The sequence below is a fragment of the Triticum aestivum genome, chromosome 7B, assembly GCF_018294505.1.
Source record: "Triticum aestivum cultivar Chinese Spring chromosome 7B, IWGSC CS RefSeq v2.1, whole genome shotgun sequence".
NCBI classification, from domain to species: Eukaryota; Viridiplantae; Streptophyta; class Magnoliopsida; order Poales; family Poaceae; genus Triticum; species Triticum aestivum.
In genome coordinates, this window is record NC_057813.1 from 651,415,774 (window position 1) to 651,440,069 (window position 24,296).

Consider the following 24,296-nt stretch of genomic DNA (forward strand, 5'->3'; position numbering starts at 1 on the left):
AAAATATGTCTACTGTGGCGTTTTGGTCACTAGCAACCTCCCCAGGCCACGTAGGCATCCAGCGTGGCAATCTGATGTGGCACAAGATTCAGCCCGGTCCAATTCAATTTTCTACATGGGCCTAGCCCAACAATTCGGCCTTTTAATGTATTTTTTTCTTGTTAATTTTCGGTAGCTACATGGGCTTGGACCATTAATTCGGCCTTTTTTTCCTAAGATGCAGCCTTTTACAGTCTACTGATTTTTTATTTTCATCCTTTTTTGCCACTGGTCCCATCAATCAGATTGGTCCCACTTGTCATGCTTATCACAAAATTGATCCCACACATCAAAAATTTCAAAATCTACCAAACAACCATTATAACTTGGACCCCCTTGTCAGGTTTCCATTTGACGTGTATTCAAATCACATACACAATCATTATTTCAAACAATGCAAATAGCAAATGAAATTCATCCAGAACAACACGGCATTGGTCTATTACAAATGTTACAGTATACTACAGCCCAGATAAGCCTACTACTGCCTACATTTACAACACATAATATGCTAGTCTTTGTTGATATGCTTCACAGCTTCGAACTTGGATTCGCACTTCACCTGTGCAAAAAAAGAATGAATATATAAGAATAAGAATGTGTACAGAACATCAAACAGTAGCCAATGAGGGATCCAATAACTTGTAAGCAAGAATTGACAGCAAATGAGATGTACATAAATAGTATGACTAACACTAACCAGTATGTGTTCATGGAGTGACTAAAATGTTCTCACTAGCTAGGATTTTTTAGTATACAATATACTGACATGTGCAACTCTCTAAATTGATCATAGAAATGAAAACTGTAGGTGCGCTGCAGGCCCGATCATCATATTTGAGCATTAATATTTCTGTATTACTACACAACAACTACAGCACTAGGAGTACACAACAACTAGTAGCAAAACTAGAAGAAATAACCAAATTGAGTGTACACCAATATCATCAGGAACATGAGTATAACAAGCATCTTGCTTTACTGGGATACAGTGACACAACAGAATTACTAGGATATAGTAACACATACACATTGTTGATTTAACACGTTCAGAAACAGTCTAGTGTGTATATTGTACTCTGCAAGGCTTGATTTAACACAATGAGGAACATTATTGATTTAAAACATGTCCCAAGAATGAACTACTCCTGCAAATATCAGAAGAGCATAAGCACACACTACATCTACTCCCCAAACAATCACTTGCCAAACTCACAAGAGCATAAGCAAAAGACCAGTGCATATTACCCAAGTTTCTTCAGTACTCGAGCATCACAAGGAAAAAGGGCAGTGCATCACTAGTGACTAAGTACAAACTAGTCAGATCTAGATGATATCAAACTGAAGCAAATCAGCCACATCAAAGAAAGGAGAAAGTGATACAGCTAAAGAAAAAGATGGATGGAGGCAAGATAGAGAAGCAGCAGCCAACCTCATACTGCTCGGTCCACAGGCTGGTCCCGGTGGCCTGCTGGTAGCGGGCGAAGATCCCCTTGATGCTGCAAGTAGCACATGAAGAAGAAGAACAAAACGAAGCCGCCTTAGAGAGGTAATCAAGCAAGCAAACATAAGCAACAGTGTAGTACAGAATGTATCACTATAGAAGGGGCATAATTTTTGTACTAGTTAAAATTGAACATGGTTTGTACTTCTCACATAAATCTTTGCTCTTGTAAATTCAAAGCTATGTTCGATCCCAGATGACATGAGCTGATGATTATAATGTATGACACCCTACTGAAGCAACAAACAACTCCTGACTTATTACTACAAAGAAAATAGTTCTTCCCAAGCCTCCATTTTAACAATGTATGAATCCTGACTTACGCGACCACATTTAGTACATAATGTGTGTGTTTTTGGCCTCGAGCATCTACCAAGTAAAATTACTACCCACAAGCAGCCTTCAAGTTCAGTCTTAGACAAGCGAAAGATTACAATATAAGTGCCAGACCCAATTGTAGCGAGCCATACCGCGTAATACGCCTTCTTGATCTCACCTGGCCGGCGTCCTTCTTCACGCCAAGAACATCGTAATAGTCCCTCACCACCATAGGCCTGGTCCCTGCACGCAGCCACAGACCTCAGGGCAAGCTCACCAAACCGGGAACAAATGAGAACCAAAAGGATTAAGGTACACATGGCATTTTCCCAGTCTACAGTCACTAAATAAATGAAAGGAGTATGAAACTTGTCGATTAAGAGACTAATGAAACCGGTCACTCTAAGCATACTAGAGCTTCAAACCTCAAGCTAAACAGAGTAATACTAGTGCATACAAAACCTCAAGCTAAACAAAATATGCAGTACCTAGGAAGTAATCATCGTATTTTCACAAAAACAACATGCAATGCAGACATATATACTCATACAAGAAGATCACTGCCTGGAGTTTTATTCAGATGACATACACTGCAAAAATCTTAAGAAAAAATAACTGCATCGAGCAATTTACTTCATGATTAAGCAAGCAAGTCGACATGGCATCAAATCAAACTCAAGCATAAAAGATTTGTCAATTTGCATCATTAGTAGAGCTACACTGCAGCAGGGCATTTCATCATTATTTAACCATTCAAATATTTTGTTAGAGTACATGCCACAAGTCTACACTCTATAGTAAACACAACTATAGTTTTCAGCAAACGAAACACAAATCTAGGGTACCAACCATTCAAAAGGACAACAAAACCGCATCTAAACAGCAGGGTTCCAGAAATCACAATACAAAATTGTGCATCTCACATCTGACTCACACATATTTAATCTAAATAAAACTGGACTAACTACCCAATAATCAACCTCTTTAGCTCCAGTATTTTCAACCTGACCAATTTAGCTCCAATATTTTCAACCTGATCATGACAAAAGTTCAGTCAGGACTAAATATGTTACAAAAGTGTAGGGAAACAAAACTCTAGTGCTGTAGAAGAGTTGCTGCAACCTCCGTATTAAGTACACCAAAATAAGAAGGATTCAATAATATATATACAGACACAAAAAGAAGAGTTGCCATCAATGCTTCAGTTCTGCACTTATCGATGCAGTTGTATATATACCAATTCATAGTACTGTCACAACTCCTTGACTTTATAATTTAGTTTTGACATTCACATTACCAATCTGTGTTACCCCAATGAAAGCGTATATCACTGTAAACAGTATTCCATGAAAGAGAAACCCAAAGTAGACAACATTTGCCCATGGAGTACAAATATTGACCTCATTTAGTGGTAGTTATTGTGTACTCCTAAACAGACAATGAAGGCTATGTTTCAGTTACCAAAAAGTGAAAATAACATAAGTAAGAAGCACAGTTGCAGTGATTACAATTTGGCATGAACTTTCTCCAGTGGGACAGGCACAATTTGCAGAGTGTGCTCAAACAATAGGTAGTTATTCATCTCATCAGCTACAATCTTGGCCACCTGATATACCAAGAACTAACGATTGGTACTGCAACTCTCTCGGACGAGTACTAACTAGAAAGAGCACCATGGGGATGGGGAGGGTTGGATGGAAATCTCACCAGGATGAGGTCGAAGATGAACCAGGAGGTGCCTAAGAGGAACACGGACAGAGACAGTAGGAACGACATGAACTCCAGCCCTCTTCGACCAACCTCTGCACAAGCACAACCACACGCATGGCTCATGACTCGGTAGTCAGCGCGTACAACCAACTGTTGACTATGGATTTCAGAAATGTGTGCGTGCGTACCGTGAAGACGGTGATCCATGAAGCTGATCGTGACATCGACGCAGGGCACGGCAATGGCACCAAGCCGCGATGCCGCCGCCGAGGACGACGAGGGAGAGGACTAGGACCCCCGCTCGCAGTCGGTGGTGGCGAACATGTCCACGACGACCTCCGTCTCGGGCCGCGGGATGAGCACGCCGTCCCGGACGGCGACCACTAGGTCCTTCCAGTGCTCGTTCCTGAGCGACACGCTGGACGGGGAAGGGCCGGAGGCGTCGACAAGGAGCCATCGGAGATGGCGGTGGAGGTGCGGCACCGAGGGCGGGACGAGCGCGGCGGCCCTGCGGTGGAGGGCGTCGACTGAGGCCTCCGGGACGGGCGGAGGAAGAGTGGCGGACGTCCTTCGGGAGGTGACGAGGAGCGGGTGGTGGCGCGCGGGCGCGTGCGGCGGGGTCTGATCTGAATCGGGAGGGATGGGATCAGGGAGAGGGAGCTAGCGCTAGGGTATAGGGTGGGGAGAGATGGTGAGGGGAGGAAGGGACGAGGTTGGCGGCGGTGGGTGAGGAGGATGGCGATGTCGGCGGTGGGTGGGAACGGAGGGGAGAGGACTGGATCGGGAGGTGGCGGCGGCGGCGAGGAGATGGGGACGAGGGAGGAGGGGTGCGATGGGGGAAGGGGTCGATGGGATCTGAGCTAGGTTTGGGCAGCGGGTGGGGGTATCTCTTTTTCGTTTTTTTCTTTTCCTGCAGATAGATGGATGGATGGATGTGGGATGGAGAGATGGATGGATGGATGGATGGCCGCCATGTCATCAATCTGTGGGAAGAGTTGTGATTGGTTTAAAAAAATTAGTGATTTAAAATAGTTTCCAAGTACTAAAAATAGAGGGATTTTGTGAAGCAGTCATCAAAAATATTTTGCAAAAGGGCACCACACAAATTTTCACTAGTTAGATCATATTTTATGGATGAGGACCAATTTGTATGCATTTCTGATATTTCTAGCTATTTTTCATCATTTTCCGAGTGCCCAAAATGAATTTTTTTGAAGGACCTACAATATATTTGTTGCAAAATTGGACCAAATAAATTTTCTAAAATAATAGGACATATTTAATGCACAATTGACCAAATGGTTGGGTGTCAAAAGTTTTTATCCACCACTCATGAAAAAGACAAATTTCTGTCGATTCAGCTGGAAGCGGGTCAAATTTGAACTGTAGCTACCTCGTAGTTTGCTCTTTATTTTTTCCAAAAATCATTTCTAGGTACATAAGTATCTATTTAATCAGAGAAACACCAAAAAAATTCCAAGATTCAACCACTAGCTAGGAACGGTCATTCCCACCGTTTTGAACGCATTTTGAAACGGGCATAAAAAATTCAAAAAAATCAAAAAATTGGAAAACCTTCACATTGCGTCATTATATGTGGCCAAGTTACCAGGAAAAATTATAAACTTGTAATACGGTAATTATCTTAAAAAAGTGTTCATGTAAACGAGCTATCAAGTGTGAAGATTCATGGCTTTCAAGCCAAATGATCAATCTTATGGCCACATTAATGTCATAGTTTGTTCAAATGATCTCATATTGTGCACAAGGGTGCATCTTGGAATTCCAAACAATGTTGCCAAAGGGAGTTTTCATTTTCTTTGCATGGAAAATTCATTTTCCATTTTTCAAGTGCCCGAAATGAGTTTTTTTGTGAAGGACCTACCATATATTTGTTGCAAAATTGTACCAAATCATTTTTATAAAATACTAGGACATATTTAATGCACAATTGACAAAATGGTTGGGTGTCAAAAGTTTTGATCCACCTCTGATGAAAAAGACAAATTCCCGCCGATTCAGTTGGAAGCGGGTCAAATTTGAACTGCAGCTGCCTCATAGTTTGCTATTTATTTTTTCCAAAAATCATTTCTAGGTACATAAGTATCTATTTAATCAGAGAAACATCAAAATTTTTCCAAGATTCAACCACTAGCTAGGAACGGTCAAGCCCGCCGTTTTGACCGCATTTTGAAACGGGCATAAAAAATTCAAAAAAAAAATAAAAAATTGGAAAACCATCGCATTATGTCATTATATGTGACAAAGTTTCCAGAAAAATAATAAACTTGTAATATGGTGAAAGGATCGGTATGGTTAACTAGAGGGGGGAGGTGAATAGGCAACTAACAATTTTTAGACTTTTCTTTAACAATTTAAACCTTGCAACGAAATAGGTTGTCTAGATGTGCAACTACGTGGACAACCTATATGATGCAAAGACAACTAGCACACTAGCAAGCAATAGATACAACACAAGTAAGCTTGCAAAAGTAAAGGCACGAGATAACCAAGAGTGGAGCCGGTGGAGACGAGGATGTGTTACCGAAGTTCCTTCCTTTTAAAGGGAAGTACGTCTCCGTTAGAGCGGTGTGGAGGCACAATGCTCCCCAAGAAGCCACTAGGGCCACCGTAATGTCCTCACGCCCTCACACAATGCGAGATGCCGTGATTCCACTATTGGTGCCCTTGAAGGCGGCGACCGAACCTTTACAAACAAGATTGGGGCTATGTCCACAACACTTGGAGGCTCCCAACAACACCACGAAGCTTCACCATAATGGAGTATGGCTTCGAGGTGACCTCAACCGTCTAGGGTGCTCAACACCCAAGAGTAACAAGATCCGCTAGGGATAAGTGGGGGGAATCAAATTTCTCTTGGTGGAAGTGTAGATCTGGGCCTTCTCAACCAATCCCGAGCAAATCAACAAGTTTGATTGGCTAGGGAGAGAGATCGGGCGAAAATGGAGCTTGGAGCAACAATGGAGCTTTGGGGGAAAGAGGTAGGTCAACTTTGGGGAAGAAGACCCCTTTATATACTGGGGGAACCAATCCAACCGTTATTCCACTGAGCGGCCCCGCACAGAGCGGTACTACCGCTTGGGCAGGGCGGTACGACCGCTTAGGGCGGTAGTACCGCTCATACCCAGCGGTACTGCCGTGCTGACAGGGTCCTGACCCCAGGGCGGTACTACTGTGGGGGTAGGCGCGGTACTACCGCTTGGAGCGGTACTACCGCCACTACTACCGCCCTTAGTACCGCAAAACCCGACACGAAAAACTTTGTTCTCGAATCGAGGCGGCAGTAGCCCGGAAGCACTGCGGTACTACGGCCGAAGACCTCAAGCGGTACTACCGCTTGGGAGTGGTACTACCGCTCTAGGAGCGGTACTATCGCTGGGGTGCTTCGGCGGTACTACCGCTGTGGACCGCGGTACTACCGCTGGGGCAGGACAAGGCATACTCAGGGGAAAAAGGGCAGCTCCAATGAAGTGGAAGGAAAACGACGGGTGATATGGATGTGTACGTGTTGATTCCACCCTAGCCTTACCAAAGCGGATCCCCTCTTGATAGTATGGTGACTCTTACGAAACTAGTCCACCAACAACGAAACGAAGGAGCTACACCATCTTGAATAGAACACGAGGGGAGATAATCGTCTCGTGCCAAAGGATGAATCTCTGAAAGAACTTAACGCACACGATTAGTCCGCACAAGCATTGTCATCAATCACCAAAACATCTTGGGGATAAATATGCCCTTACAATCTCCCCCTTTTTGGTGGATTGATGACAATACGGGATTTGCACAATATGAGAGATACAGAACAAGCGCAAAAACCCCAACGTCCTAAAATGTAGATGAGCTCCCCCTAGATGTGTGCTATCTAGATAAGTGCTTTGGACTGCACGACACACACACTAGGATCAACGCTCCCCCTACATTTTAGAGACCAATCACCTAAGCATGGTATATGAGAGTAGCATAGATAACTTAACAGGATAAGCATGCAACTCATAAGCTAGATAGTGACATAGATAATGATACTGGAAAGATAAGGTAGCATATGTCTCACACCATATGGCTGGTACTTAGGTCTCACTGACACAAACCAAACAAAGCAAATGCAAGGAAAACACAAACACAAAAGACGGAAGAAGACACAAAGCACAAATCCCTAAACTCTCTCCCCCTTTGGCATCGAGACACCAAAAAGGAGAGGGAGTGTTGCTACGGCTCCAGGTGAGAGAAAATGAGGGACACACACATCAGAGCTCAGCAGGATCATCTGCGCCACCGTCGCCAGTCTGGAAGTGCTCGGCATCAGAATCGGTCCACGGGCAGTGCTGCTGAATCCACTCCTCCTCCTCGGTAAGCTGGTCCTCAGATCCACTGATAACTATAGCACCCAACTGACGCATGAGCTCCTTGTGGCGACCTCGGGCCTTCTTCTCAGCCACATGAGTCATGTACTAACCGTGAGACTCCATGCAGAACAACTTCTTCATCTTGAGCTTGAGCTTCTTTGCCCAAGAGGGCTCTGCCTCAGAAGGCACGTAGTCATCATCATCATCCTCAGCCCCAGTCTCCTCCTCAGTCTCCATGGCAGAAGCAGACGAAGGAACTCCAGTCTTAGGGGCCTGAGTGCCCCAGTTATCCTTCTTCCTCAGACGCTTGACATCGTGAGAGACCAACTCTCCAGTCTCCAATAACACCTGGGGATAGACACGATCCCAGGCCTTCTTGATGAGCAGCATGATGAACGGACAATAAATCGGGCACTTACGCTCGAAGATAGCAGATAACAGCTCAGACCACATAACATGAGAGATATCCAGGGACTCTCCAGTGTTCTGTCCCTTCTCACGCTGGCAGAAGAGAAGCATGTCCACGAGATAGGAGTGAACCTGGTCCAGATTCCCGATACGCGGGAAAAGAGTCTCTCTAAAGATACGGTGAAGGATATCCAGATAGGCAGGCAACTCATAGGTTTCCTTCTTCGTCTCAGGGTTGATCCTCAAAGTGCAGTAGGGCCATAGAGCTTGCTTGTGAGTGGCGTTGGTGCGGCGGTGGGGGCGAAAACCGACAGAAGACTCAAGACCTAGATCTTGCACCCCAATCAACTCCATGAAGGCTTTCCACTTGACTGAAAGCAACTTGCCATTGGTCATCCAAGTCATTGTTCTGCCCTCATCAGTCCCGAGATGAACCGTGGCATAGAATTGGGCCACAATATCATCATCATAATCCTTGTTGAATTGCATGATCCCAAGAATGTTCAGTTGAGCGCACATCTGAAGAGCTTCACCAAAGAATTCAGGATCTTTCTCCATATGGTCGGTGTCGATGGAGTGCACATTGACATAGAGATTCTTCTTGGCTTTGAGAACATCAAAGAAGATGGCAAACTAGAACCTGTTCCAGAACGGACGGTTGACCAAAGTGGGATCTTGGTCTTCCTCATACGGGTTGCGGCGGCGCCTTGCCCAGAACTCCTTGGGCGGCATTTCTGGCACGGTTTTGTCTGGCTTTGGCTTGACCCCAGGCTTCTTCTGGAGTGGAGGTGGAGGTGGAGCACTTGAAGAACCTCCGGCAGGCTCGGTGGTGCGGTAGCGCTTGGACATGGCACGAACGGGGTTGACACGACGAGCCTGATGCTCAGGAACCTCATCACCTGGAACCACACACAAGAACACGCAAACAACCAGAAAGAACGAGCATATGCCACAAAACACGAGCAAAAAGGATCACTGAGAGGTAGGAATATGGTGGAAACTGGTAGAGGGCGGTAGTACCGCGACCCGCAAGCGGTAGTACCGCTCCAGGCGGTAGTACCGCTCTGGAGAGAGTGGTAGTAGCGCTCCGGAGAGAGCGGTAGTACCGCTCGAGACGGGGAAACAACAGTTTCCTACTGCCGTGGTCAGATCCGGTACTACCGTCCTACCAAATTCAAAAATACTCCAACCAAACACTAATCCAAACAGTCTAGAAGCATTCTCCATCCTACTCAAGCCTAGATCTGGCCAAAAATCTAGAGATGCAACTGCTATTGCCCCTAAGAAGCTAGATTGGAAATCTAGACAAAAGGAAACAGGGAACGGGGGCAATACCGGCATCCATGGCAAGAGGACAAGGTGGGGATCGACTCCACCGAAGGAAATGGAGAGGAGCGCCCCGGAGAGGGAGATCCGCTGGAGCCCTCCCGCGGCGCCGGTTGCTGAAGAGAGAGGAATAGAGCGAGGGGGCGAGCGAATGGGTATGGGGGAGAAGAAACTCCCCCTGCCCCCGATATAACCCCCTGCCCGCGCCTCACAGTGGTAGTACCGCGCTGGAGGGCGGTAGTACCGCTAGGAGCGGTAGTACCGCTCGCGACCAGCGGTAGTACCGCTTCAGCAACCACACGGCTTCTAGACCAACGGCTAAAGCTCCAAAAAGACGGAAAGCAAGGCCAAGAGAAAGAGAAGACCAACAAGGCAACACACACACAAACAACGAACCAGAAACCACTCAAACAAAAAACAACCACACGAAACAGAGCGAGCTCTGGCCTCTCTCAAGAGAGGGCGGTGGCCGGAGCCACCTATGTTTGAGTCAATTGGTATGGTACCGCGAAGAATTATCCTTGGGCCCATGACCAAAACTCGTCTTTGAAGCACAAGTACCATCAATGGCTAATGTGAAAGAGTTGATCGATTTATGCATAATGGGGGGAGGGAGAGTTCATTGAGAGAACAACACTCCCCCTATGTCCATGCCTACATCTAAGCTAGACAACAAGTTGAGTGAGGTGGGGTGTGCAAGGGTTCAAGTCACATTGCTCGAATCAATGATATTTAGCTCATGCCTTAACTCGTGAAATCTTGCTTCATCCAAGGGCTTCGTGAAAATATCTGCAAGGTTATCATGAGTGTTGACATACTTGAGCTCGATCTCCCCTCGTCTAATGTGATCCCGGATGAAATGGTACCGAATCTCAATATGCTTCGTCTTGAAGTGTTGCACCGGGTTGAGAGAAATCTTGATGGCACTTTCGTTGTGACACCAAAGAGGCACTTTGTCACAAATGACACCGTATTCCTTTAAAGTTTGCCTCATCCATAAAAGTTGTGCACAACAACTACCGGCCGCCACATATTCCGCTTCGGTGGACGAGAGAGATACACAACTTTGCTTTTTGGAAGACCAACTCACCAAAGAGCACCCAAGAAACTGGCACCCTCTGGAAGTGGACTTCCTATCCACTTTGTCTCCCGCCCAATCGGAATCCATAAATCCTTCAAGCTTGAAGTTTGCCCCTCTTGGGTACCATAGGCCAAAGTTTGGGGTATGAGCCAAATATCGAAAGATTCGCTTGACCGCCACATAGTGACTTTCCTTTGGTGCGGCTTGAAACCATGCACACATCCCCACACTCAACATGATATCCGGTCTAGATGCACAAAGGTAAAGCAAGGAACCAATCATGGAGCGATATACCTTTTGATCCACCGCTTTACCATTGGGATCAATGTCAAGTTGGCACTTGGTGGGCAATGGAGTAGAAGACGGCTTGACATCACTTAGCTTGAATCTTTTTAGCATGTCTTGAGTGTATTTGGCTTGGTTGATGAAGGTTCATTCTCTTCTTTGTTTGATGTCAAAACCAAGGAAGAACTTCAACTCTCCCATCGAAGACATCTTGAACTTAGAGGTCATTAGAGCGGCAAATTCTTCATTGAAAGCTTTGTTAGGAGAACCAAAGATAATGTCATCAATATATAGTTGACACACAAACAACTCCCCTTTGACCTTCTTAGTAAAAAGAGTGGGATCGATTAGCCCAACTTCAAATCCACGATCTTGTAACAACTCGGTAAGGTGGTCATACCACACACGTGGGGCTTGTTTAAGGCCATAGAGTGCCTTATCGAGTTGATACACATGATCCGGGAAGTAAGGATCCTCGAACCCGGGGGGTTGCTTGACATAAACCAACTCATTAATGGGACCATTAAGAAAAGCACTTTTCACATCCATTTGTTGCAACTGAAAGTTGTTATGGGAAGCATCAGCAATCAACAAATGAATGGATTCAAGGCGAGCAACGGGAGCAAAGGTTTCTCCGTAGTCGATACCCTCGACTTGGGAGTAGCCTTGAGCTACCAATCTTGCCTTGTTGCGAATGATGTTCCCATGAGCATCTTGCTTGTTCTTGAAGATCCACTTGGTTCCAATGATGTTATGGTTCCCCGAAGGACTTGGCACCAATCTCCACACCTTGTTGTACTCGAAGTTGTTGAGTTCTTCATGCATGGCATTAAGCCAATCCGAGTCTTCGAGCGCCTCATGGACCTTATGGGGTTCAACACAAGAGACAAACGCATGATGTTCACAATAGTTTGCTAATTGTCTACGAGTGCTTACCCCCTTTCTTAGGCTTCCAACCACATTATCCATGAGATGACCTTTGGTGGTGAGTTTGGAAGCAATCTTCGCGGCACGACGCTCTAATTCCTCCTCAGATGTGGAAGAAGGAGGATTCACTTGATCATCTTGAGCGTCGTCATGAGCTTGTTCTTGATCTTGAGCTTGCTCATGATCTTGAACTTGCTCGAAGGGGATAACTTGACCTTGGGCATCATGTGGAGGTTCACCACCATCTTGAGATTGATCTTGCCCTTGGTCTTGTTCCTGAGGTTGAGGGCCTACACTTTGTTCTTCGGAAGCGTGTGGGTCTTGAGTAGGTGAAGGCTCCACTGGAGTGGAGCATTGTCCTTCTCCTTCGGCCACAAGGGGTTCCTCAATGGGTAGAATATGACCAATACCCATTCTTCTTATGGCTTGGGGAGTAATTTCATCACCTACATCACAAGTACCACTTTGCTCCACTTGGGAGCCGTTATTTTCGTCAAACTCCACGTTACATGTCTCCTCAATGAGTCCATTGGACTTGTTGAGAACACGGTAAGCATGAGAGTTTGTAGCATAGCCAACAAATATGCCCTCATGAGCTCTAGCCTCAAATTTAGACAAACGAACACCTTTATTGAGAATGAAACACTTACACCCGAACACCCGGAAGTACTTGAGATTAGGCTTGTTCCCGGTGAGTATCTCATATGGAGTCTTGTTCAAGCCTTTGCGGAGATAGAGCCGATTGGATGCATGACATGCAGTGTTGATGGCTTCGGCCCAAAAGTTGTATGGAGACTTGAACTCCGCCATCATGGTCCTTGCCGCATCCATCAACATCCGGTTCTTCCTCTCAGCAACACCATTTTGTTGAGGGGTGTATGGTGCAGAATATTGATGCTTGATCCCCTCATCACTAAGAAACTCATCCAAGGTGTAGTTCTTGAATTCAGTGCCGTTGTCACTTCTTATAGTCAAGATCTTTGCATTATGTTGGCGTTGAGCTTCATTTGCAAAGTCGATGACGGTTTGTTGAGTCTCACTCTTCCTCTTGAAGAAGTATACCCAAGTGTATCTTGAATAATCATCCACAATCACCAAGCAATACTTTCTACCCCCAAGACTATCAAAGGATGGAGGCCCAAAGAGGTCCATGTGCAGGAGCTCCAAGGGTCTCTTCGAGTAGATGATAGTTGTGGGAGGGTGAGCCGTCTCATGAAGCTTTCCTTCGATACAAGCACTGCAAACACGAAATTTGGCAAAACTAACATTCGTTAGTCCATGAACATGGTCCCCCTTGAGAAGACTTTGCAAAGATCTCATATTGACGTGGGCTAAACGGCGATGCTAATGCCATCCCACATCAACTTTAGCCATTAGGCATGTCGCGGTCTTAGTGGGTTGCTCCGAAAAGTTAATCACATAGAGACCATTCTCGACATGCCCAACAAACACTAGTAGAAAAGGGGCCAATGGTCCAGGCTGGTCTAGCCCATTAGTCCCGGTTCAATCCAGAACCGGGACCAATGGGGGCATTGGACCCGGTTCGTGAGACCCAGGGGGCCGGCCGGGCCACGTGGGCCATTGGTCCCGGTTCGTCTGGGTCCCGGTTGGTGGGATGAACCGGGACCAATGGCCCTCGCTCCTGGCCCACCACCATTGGTCCCGGTTGGTGGCCTGAATCGGGACCAAAGGACGACCATTAGTCCCGGTCCATTCCACCAACCGGGACTAAAGGGTTGGTCCTCGTTGCGGCCAAAGTTTAGTCCCACCTCGCCAACCGGAGGGGAATCAGACCAGTTTATAAGCCCCTCCATCTCAGCCTTATTGAGCTCCTCTGAAAATAAAAATAGATGCCCTTATATAGGGAATTTAGGCTAAATTCATACGAATTTCTCTTGAAATTTGTTATGAATTTAATTTGAATTTCCTCTATAAGCGCATCTATGCTCATTTCTAAGTAGCTTTTTATATAGTTTTTTTTCTTTTCTGCTATATTTATTTTTTTCTTTTTATTTCTGAGTTGTAATAAGTCATTAAAAATAAGCATCTATGCTCATTTTTTAGTAAAATTAATCATAACTATTTTTTCTTCTATTTATTTTTGAATTGTAATAAGTCATTAAAAATAAGTATCTATGCTCATATTTTAGTAAAGTTAATCATAACTATTTTTTCTTCTTTTTATTTCTGAGTTGTAATAAGTCATTAAAAATAAGCATCTATGCTCCTTTTTTAGTACAGTTAATCACAACTATTTTTTGCTTCAATTCATTTATGAGTATCTTTTTATATATTTTTTTTCTTTTCTGCTATATTTATTTTGTTCTTTTTATTTCTGAGTTGTAATAAGTCATTAAAAATAAGCATCTATGCTCCTTTTTTAGTACAGTTAATCACAACTATTTTTTGCTTCAATTCATTTCTGAGTAGTTTTCTATATAGTTTTTTTTCTTTTCAGCTATATTTCTTTTTTTCTTTTTATTTCTCAGTTGTAATAAGTCATTAAAAATAAGCATCTATGCTCATTTTTTAGTAAAGTTAATCATAACTATTTTTTCTTCTATTTATTTTTGAATTGTAATAAGTCATTAAAAATAAGCATCTATGCTCATATTTTAGTAAAGTTAATCACAACTATTTTCTTTTGTTTTTATTTCTGAGTTGTAATAAGTCATTAAAAATAAGCATCTATGCTCCTTTTTTAGTACAGTTAATCACAACTATTTTTTGCTTCAATTCATTTCTGAGTAGTTCTCTATATAGTTTTTTTTCTTTTCAGGTATATTTATTTTTTTCTTTTTATTTCTCAGTTGTAATAAGTCATTAAAAATAAGCATCTATGCTCATTTTTTAGTAAAGTTAATCATAACTATTTTTTCTTCTATTTATTTTTGAATTGTAATAAGTCATTAAAAATAAGCATTTATGCTCATATTTTAGTAAAGTTAATCACAACTATTTTCTTTTCTTTTTATTTCTGAGTTGTAATAAGTCATTAAAAATAAGCATCTATGCTCCTTTTTTAGTACAGTTAATCACAACTATTTTTTGCTTCAATTCATTTCTGAGTAGTTCTCTATATAGTTTTTTTTCTTTTCAGCTATATTTATTTTTTTCTTTTTATTTCTCAGTTGTAATAAGTCATTAAAAATAAGCATCTATCCTCATTTTTTAGTAAAGTTAATCATAACTATTTTTTCTTCTATTTATTTTTGAATTGTAATAAGTCATTAAAAATAAGCATCTATGCTCATATTTTAGTAAAGTTAATCACAACTATTTTCTTTTCTTTTTATTTCTGAGTTGTAATAAGTCATTAAAAATAAGCATCTATGCTCCTTTTTTAGTACAGTTAATCACAACTATTTTTTGCTTCAATTCATTTCTGAGTAGTTCTCTATATAGTTTTTTTTCTTTTCAGCTATATTTATTTTTTTCTTTTTATTTCTCAGTTGTAATAAGTCATTAAAAATAAAAAGAGGCGCAATGCTTGTTAATTTGCTTCAAGCCTTTCGAAATAGTGTCAACGGCACTGCACATAGCTCTGTGCAGTCTACCATATTCCTCAAGGCTTGAAGCTAGCCAACGTGCAGGAGCATTGGGCCTCTTCGTCATCGTCTCTGTACTCAGGGCTTATAAACAGCTGCGAGTGCCTCTCGCTTGGCGAGGTGGGACTAAAAAACAACTGCAGAAAGAATCAAAATAAAATAAATAAAATAAAAAAAGTGCCACCTAAAGGGCTACCACAGCCTGAATACGACTAGAAACCCAATAATGGGCCAGGATTCAGGCCCGCAATAGGCCCAATAGGCCCACAGGCACATATAGTGCGTTTAGGCCCGTAAGCCTGCATTTGAGAGGAGCTCGAGAGGGCAGCAGGACTGGGGCTTATAAACCACTCTCGAGCTCCCTCAGCTAGCGAGGTGGGACTAAACTTTCGTGCGGCGACGCGGGCAGCACATGGCCTTTAGTCCCGGTTGGTGGCACCAACCGGAACTAAAGGGGGGGCATTGGTACCGGTTCGTGGCACCAACCGGTATCAATGCCCCCCCTTTAGTCCCGGTTGGTGCCACCAACCGGGACCAAAGGCCTTCATTTCCCGCCCTTGGGGTTACTGAAAAGAGGCCTTTGGTCCCGGTTGGTGGCACCAGCCGGGACTAAAGGGGGGCATTGGTCCCGGTTGGTGCCACCAACCGGGACCAAAGCTTTTGCTATATATACAACACTTAGCGCGACTTCGATCTCTCCTGCTCCACTCCCGTCGCCGCGCGTCTCTGTCGCCACCTTTTTTGTTAGATTAGATTTTTTTGTTAGATTAGATGTGTAGTAATTAATTTGTTTATAATATGTTAGATTTTTTTGTTAGATTAATTAGATTTTTTTGTTAGATTAGATGTGTAGTAATTAATTTGTTTATATTATGTTAGATTTTTTTGTTAGATTAATTAGATTTTTTTGTTAGATTAGATGTGTAGTAATTTTGATATGTAGTTCATAGATTTTTTTTGTTAGATTAGATGTGTAGTAATTAATTTTGTTCATAGAATTTTAATGATTTTTTTGTTCATAGTATTTAGAAAAGGGAAAAAAATAAGAAGTAGTTTATATATAGTTGAACTAGCTAGTTGATTTAATAAACTAATTTATTTTACTATATATAGAAGTAGTTTGTTTTTAGTAAGTACTACTTATTTATTTATAGTAAGTGCTTAGTAGTTGAACTAGATAGTTGATTTAATTAATAAAACTACTTTTATTTAACTATATATAGAAGTAGTTGCCGCATCGACGTCGGCGATGCCTATCTCGCATCCTCGTCGTCGTCGACTCGGCGGTGGAGGCCTGCTTGATCAGGGCCATGTTCGGGACTGGACTCCGCCGGGCTGGTATTGGGAGGTGCTACCTTCCGGGGGACGTAGGTTGGTGAGGAGGCAGCCCGTTGTTGACCCGATCCTTGTTTGGTTGCGGTCGCATGGGCCAGTGACGGTGGTGAGGCATCCGGACACCGCGGAGGTGGTACGTCACCGTGTCAGCGAGGAGGACGAGCACGTCCGTCACTACATGGTTGCATTGGAGGGCAGATTCGACAATACCTGGCAGGTTCTTCAGGGATCTCACTGGAGCTATGATCCTGTGATGGTTCCTTATCTTTGGGTGTCCACCGCCCGCGTCGATACCCGTCGGGCGCTACGGTTCTAGTTGTATTAGTGATAATATTCGACGATGTACGGACACCAAGAGATGATGTACTTTTGCTTATAATTATTGAATGCATGCTAATTTGAATACTATACTTTATTTTATGATTTGGTTTTGCTTATTTTATGATTTGGTTTTGCTTATTTTATGATTTGGTTTTGCTTATTGAATGCTCATATTGGATAAGTTCTCCTTCATTCCCGTGTGCTAGACAATTTGATATAATAATGCATTCGGGAATGAAAAGAGGAGCTACGTACATCGATCATCGATAGTCAACCCGTGATTAATAATAATGATCTAGTTTAATATTTGAATTATGAACGTAGGCCGGAAATGTCGTACTCATCGGACGACAAAAATCGCCCGGGGGAGTGCGACTAGTGCCACGACGACCGAGGTATTTGCGACAGGTTCATTGTGCTGGATGAAGATCGTCGCTTCAGCATTAAGCTCGAGGAGACCTTCGATGTTCATACGGTACGCAACCGACGATAATAGTTTTTTTCGTAATTACTCATGACTTCAACTATTTTAATCATGACAATATTTTTCATCTTTTCCAATTCGACTAGCTTATCCCATGCTTTGCAAGACGCTATGTCTTGGAGAGGATTTGTTTTGAAGACCATGAAAGTTTCAAAACCAAAAAAATTATCCTAAGTACCCATCATGGTGTGGATTTTCAAGTAAAGCTGTACAATGCTCAGAGTGTAACCCATTTTGGTTGCAAAAATTGGGAAGCACTTTGCAAGATGTATGGTTTTGATGAGGGTATGCTTGTTACCATGGATCTTGGTGATCCTACAATCGAGCAAAAGAGAACTACGATTTTCGTCCTTGTGGATACACCTCCAATTCTTCCCCCATATGAGCTTAACATAGTTATTAAGTAATTTATATTGTTTATTTCAAAATAGTTGACAACTTATTCTCCATTGACAGCTTATTTTCATTCTTCAAAGAATGTGCGGAAGATGGTAGACAGAACCTACTACACCGAAGGCTCCGAACTAACTTATTAGGAGAAAAATCATCTGGTCGCATTTTGTACTGATCTTGAGAATTACAATGTCTACAATCGAACTCCTCAACATTATGGTCAATACGTGCCACTAGTGCACGTGTTGAACTACGGTAACTACCATGGAGATACCCTGGTAAGATTTTTTACTATTACAACATCGGTGCATCTTTTTGCACACTTCTAAAACTAGTACATCATATCATTGCTAACTAGAAGTTATTACTATGTTTTTCAACAGATAATCCTGAATGATTGTGTGCCTCATCTGATGTATACACACGGTAGCCTTCATGTTTTGAACATACAACCAGGTCGTCCTACGAATCTCAACTGTCCATACCGGGTTTCGAATAGAAGTGGAGACATGACAATCAAAGAATGGAAAAAATGTATGGACAGTCGTAAGGAGCTTCTTGGAAGCAACATTCAGCGAAGGGCAAAAATTGGAGACAGGATGATCGCTATTCTTCATAATGGAGAGTCAGGGTCTATATTGTTTTATGCTATTTTACCTTAAGGGTGTTTAGGTCCTACCTGATACTGATGATCATGTGTTAAGAACAATTATGTAGGGTTGGGTTCGATGACTATGAGGATGATGATCGTATGACTTATTATTAATAACGAGGAGAAGTTGTATGATGATGCATGATTAGTATAGGACGAGTACTTGTTATTATATATGCTGACGTATGCGAGCATGCATGAGTTATTATATCAGTGGGTAAAATGAACATATATAGCAGCAGCGTTGGTAAACCAAGGACGGAGATATAAGAGAGGACACTTCTCTCTATTAGCTAGCTAATATAACAACCTAAAAATAACCCCCAAAACCCCTAAAGCAGCCACTTTCCAAAAAAAACATGGACTTTTGGTCCCGATTGGTGCCACCAACCGGGACCAAAGGCCCCCTAACTGGGCTGGGCGCACAGAGCCACGTGGAGGCACATTAGTCCCGGTTCTTGTTTGAACCGGGACTAATGGGTGGAGGTATTAGTAACGACCCATTAGTCCCGGTTCATGAACCGGTACTAAAGGCCCTCACGAAACGGGACTATTAGGTGTTTTTCTACTAGTGAAAGGCTACTTTAAGAGTTTTGCTCCACAAGAGGGCCACGGTATCAATATCAAAGAAGGTGGCAAAGCCCATGAGTGTGAGTTGACGAACGGAAAGTAAATTGAACGCAAGGGACTCAACAAGCATGACTTTCTCGATCGTTAGATCATGCGAAATGATAACCTTGCCAAGATCCAATACCTTAGAACGCGAGGCATCACCCCATTCGACATTGGTGGGCATAGATGGGATCTTGTGCACGTCCACCACCAAGTCCTTGCTCCCGGTCATATGATTTGTTGCTCCACTATCGAGCAACCATGATCCCCCACCGGAAGCAAACACCTACAAGAGATCAATGCTTGGTTTTAGGTACCCATTGAGTAATGGGTCCTTTGATGTTAGTAACAAGGGTCTTAGGAACCCAAATAGACCATTCAATGTACTCATAATAAGAACCAACAAATTTAGCATAAACATGCCCATCACTAGCACGGCACAACACATAAGAGGGGTTAAAGTCACCGGCTTTGTTGGGAGAGATGGCTTTGCGCTCTTTGGCATCACCACTCTTCGCATTGTTATTCTTCTCCTTAGGAGCACCCTCTCCCTCTTTCACAAAGGTTTGCTTGAGCGTGGGAGGTCGATTGGTCTTGTTATTCTTCTCCTTGTTCTTCTTCTTGTTCTTGGACTTGGACGAGAACCCAACTCCCTCCTTGCCCACAACTTCCTTTTGATTGCTCAAAAGGTCATTTAGGTTCTTCTCGCCTTGTATGCATGACACAAGGCCTTTCTCGAGTTGTTCCTTCAACTTGGCATTCTCCTCCACAAGGTGCACATGCTCACAACATGGGTTAGTAGCATTTGCATTATCAATTAAGACCATGTGAGGAAATGTGGCCTTTTCCTTGGTTAGATTAGCTTGGAGTTGAGCATGAGACTCCTTGAGGTTTGCATGAGCACCTTTCAAGACCTTATGGGCCTTGTCAAGTACATCAAACTCCTCCTTGAGTCTATCATGATCAACCCCAAGTTTAGCCTTCTCGGAAGTTAGAACACGAGACACAGCAAGAGCATGATCAAGATCTTTCTTTAATTTGGCATGGTCATCGTTGTGTGACTCCTCAAGAGCCAAACGATGCCCACGCTCTTCCTCAAGAGCATTTGATAGATCCAACATCTCATCGGCATAATCACGACTATGACCTTCCATCTTAGAGATGGTTTCTTCGTGAGCCTCAATCATGTCATTGGCTTCACCAAGTTGTTCCAAGAGAGCAACGAAGTGCTTCTTGGATTTGCCCTTGAGCTTACTCATGAAGGACTCAAATTCATTTACCTCCTCATTAGACCCCTTACCATTATCAAAGTTATCCATTGAAGGAGGGTTAGGAATAATGGTGGTTTTGATGTTGGGGGTTACCTTGTTGGTGGCCTTAGCCATGAGGCACTTGGCGGTGATGTTCTCGTTAGGTGAATCGAAGAGAGACACCCGGGGAGTTGTGACAATGGCAATGGATGCCATGGCCATTGTTTCACTATCTTCATCATCATCGTCATCCTCACGGTATTCTTCTTGAACCACCAACCCGCGAGTAGGAGTCTTCTTGGTGAAGTTGTTCTTGTTGGGGAAGGGCTTGGCTTTGTCTTTTCGGATGAACTTGCCACCATTGTCTTCCCGCTTCTCGTAAGGACAATCCGCAACGAAATGGCTCACATTGCCACAGTTGAAACAAGTTCTAACTCGTTGCTTGCCCTTGAGGCCACTTGAGTTGTTCTTGTTGAAGTTGGGTCTTGTATTCTTCTTACTCCAAAATTGTCTTGAGGCAAGAGCCATGTGCTCATGATAATCATACTTCGTCTTCGGGGTTGCTCTCCTCATCTTCCTCTTCTTCTTCTTCTTCCACACTAACCTTGGCCTTCAAGGCAAGATTGGGCTTCTTTGCCCTTTGAGAACGGAGCACCGCATTGTCGGCGGTCTTGTCCAAGATGCACATTGCAACAAACTCATCCAACACTTCACTTGAGGTCATGGAGTGGAAGTCCGGTCTTTGACGAATGACGGAGGACATGGCCTTGTTGTAGGGCATCATGGACTTGAGGAACTTGCGCTTGATCCAATTGTCATCCGTGTCCTTGCTCCCATGATCTTGGAGTGCGACCGCGAGTTTGGTCACTCTTCGGAAGAGCTCACGAGGTTCTTCATCCTCTTTCATTGCAAACTCATCGGCTTCATCTTGCACCACTTCATAGTTGGAGCGTTGAATGCTAGCACTTCCTCGATAGAGAGACTCAACACATTTCTATGCTTCTTTAGCCATGACATGAGGTCGAAGATGAGGGAGATCTTCGGGAAGGATTGCACTTGGATGATGAAGAGAGCACTCTCATTGAATTGATTGTCCACTTCTTCTCGAGGGGTGAAGTTGCTTGGGTCATGAGGATAGAAACCTTCTTCAATGATTCTCCAAAGGTTAGTATTCACATGTTTTAAATGAAGCTTGAGGCGATAAACCCAAGAATCAAAATCTTCATTTTTCACATATTTAGGAGGAGGACCGGCATGATTCAAATGAGTAGAGGGGATCGGTCCTCTATACACTGTGGGTTCCACATTGGCAAAGATGCCGGCGCCATTTCTACCACTAGTAGAAGGACTCTTTTCACTGTTAGCTTCCCCCTTGTCGGAGGTAGCATCCGTCACCTTGTTAGTGGGATCACCCACTTTAATCGGCGAGGTAGATAGTTTAAGTCCGTCTAGGAATTCAGAAAACATGCTTTTAACCTCGGCTGTCATGGAAGTTTTCAATGTGTCTAAAGCCACATTGAATTCCTCACGTGAGACCGAGGTTCCCCCTTCAGCCGAAGACGAGATGGGATTCACACCGGAGTGCTCCTCCGCACCGTCGTGGGTGTCAACCATACTCTTCGGACGACAAAGTCCTTAATAAAGAGACGAGGCTCTGATACCAATTGAAATGATCGATATGGTTGACTAGAGGGGGGGGGTGAATAGGCAACTAACAATTTTTAGACTTTTCTTTAACAATTTAAACCTTGCAACGAAATAGGTTGTCTAGATGTGCAACTATGTGAACAACCTATATGATGCAAAGACAACTAGCACACTAGCAAGCAATAGATACAACACAAGTAAGCTTGCAAAAGTAAAGGCACGAGATAACCAAGAGTGGAGACGGTGAAGACGAGGATGTGTTACCGAAGTTCCTTCCTTTTAAAGGGAAGTACGTCTCCGTTAGAGCGGTGTGGAGGCACAATGCCCCCCAAGAAGCCACTAGGGCCACCGTAATCTCCTCACGCCCTCACACAATGTGAGATGCCGTGATTCCACTATTGGTTCCCTTGAAGGCGGCGACCGAACCTTTACAAACAAGATTGGGGCTATCTCCACAACACTTGGAGGCTCCCAACAACACCACGAAGCTTCACCATAATGGAGTATGGCTTCGAGGTGACCTCAACCGTCTAGGGTGCTCAACACCCAAGAGTAACAAGATCTGCTAGGGATAAGTGGGGGGAATCAAATTTCTCTTGGTGGAAGTGTAGATCTGGGCCTTCTCAACCAATCCCGAGCAAATCAACAAGTTTGATTGGCTAGGGAGAGAGATCGGGAGAAAATGGAGCTTGGAGCAACAATGGAGCTTTGGGGGAAAGAGGTAGGTCAACTTTGGGGAAGAAGACCCCTTTATATAGTGGGGGAACCAATCCAACCGTTATTCCACTGAGCAGCCCCGCACAGAGCGGTACTACCGCTTGGGCAGGGCGGTACTACCGCTTAGGGCGGTACTACCGCTCATACCCAGCGGTACTGCCGCGCTGACAGGGTCCTGACCCCAGGGCGGTACTACCGTGGGGGTAGGTGCGGTACTACCGCTTGGAGCGGTACTACCGCCACTACTACCGCCCTTAGTACCGCAAAACCCGACACGAAAAACTTCGTTCTCGAATCGAGGCGGCAGTAGCCCGGAAGCACTGCGGTACTATGGCCGAAGACCTCAAGCGGTACTACCGCTTGGGAGCGGTACTACCGCTCTGGGAGCGGTACTACCGCTGGGGTGCTTCGGCGGTATTACCGCTGTGGATCGCGGTACTACCGCTGGGGCAGGACAAGGCATACTCAGGGGGAAAAGGGAAGCTCTAATGAAGCGGAAGGAATATGACGGCTGATATGGATGTGTACGTGTTGATTCCACCCTAGCCTTACCAAAGCGGATGTCCTCTTGATAGTACGGTGACTCCTACGAAACTAGTCCACCAACAACAAAACGAAGGAGCTACACCATCTTGAATAGAACACCGAGGGGAGATAATCGTCTCGTGCCAAAGGATGAATCTCTGAAAGAACTTAACACACATGATTAGTCCGCACAAGCATTGTTATCAATCACAAAACATCTTGGGGATAAATATGCCCTTACATATGGCAATTATTTTAAAAAAGTGTTCTCAGAAATGAGCTATCATGCATGAAGATTCATGGCTTTCAAGCCAAATGATCAATCTTATAGCCACATTCATGGCATAGTTTGTTCAAATGATCTCATATCGTGCACAAGGGTGCATCTTGGAATGGCAAACAATGTTGACTAAGGAAGTTTTCATTTTCTTTGCACGGAAAATTAACTTTCCATTTTCCGAGTGCTTGAAATGAGTTTTTTTGTGAAGGACCTACCATATATTTGTTGCAAAATTGGACCTAATCAATTTTATAAAATACTAGGACATATTTAATGCACAATTGACAAAATTGTTGGGTGTCAAATTTTTTGATCCACCTCTGGTGAAAAAGACAAATTCCCGTCGATTCAGTTGGAAGCGGGTCAAATTTGAACTGCAGCTGCCTCATAGTTTGCTCTTTATTTTTTCCAAAAATCATTTCTAGGTAAATAAGTATCTATTTAATCAGAAATACATGGTTTGATGGCGAGACATCAAGGTTTGGATGGTGGCCGAGGGCCCCAACTCTAAAGCGCGTAATCTCGCATGCCCGCCGCGTGATCACCGCATGATCGTGGCGTTGCCAT

At 43.8% G+C, this 24,296-nt stretch overlaps 1 pseudogene; it reads right to left on the bottom strand.

Moving 5' to 3' along the window:
• Nucleotides 1-550: 550 nt before the first annotated feature.
• LOC123158375 (uncharacterized) lies at nt 551-24,296 on the bottom strand (annotated as a pseudogene).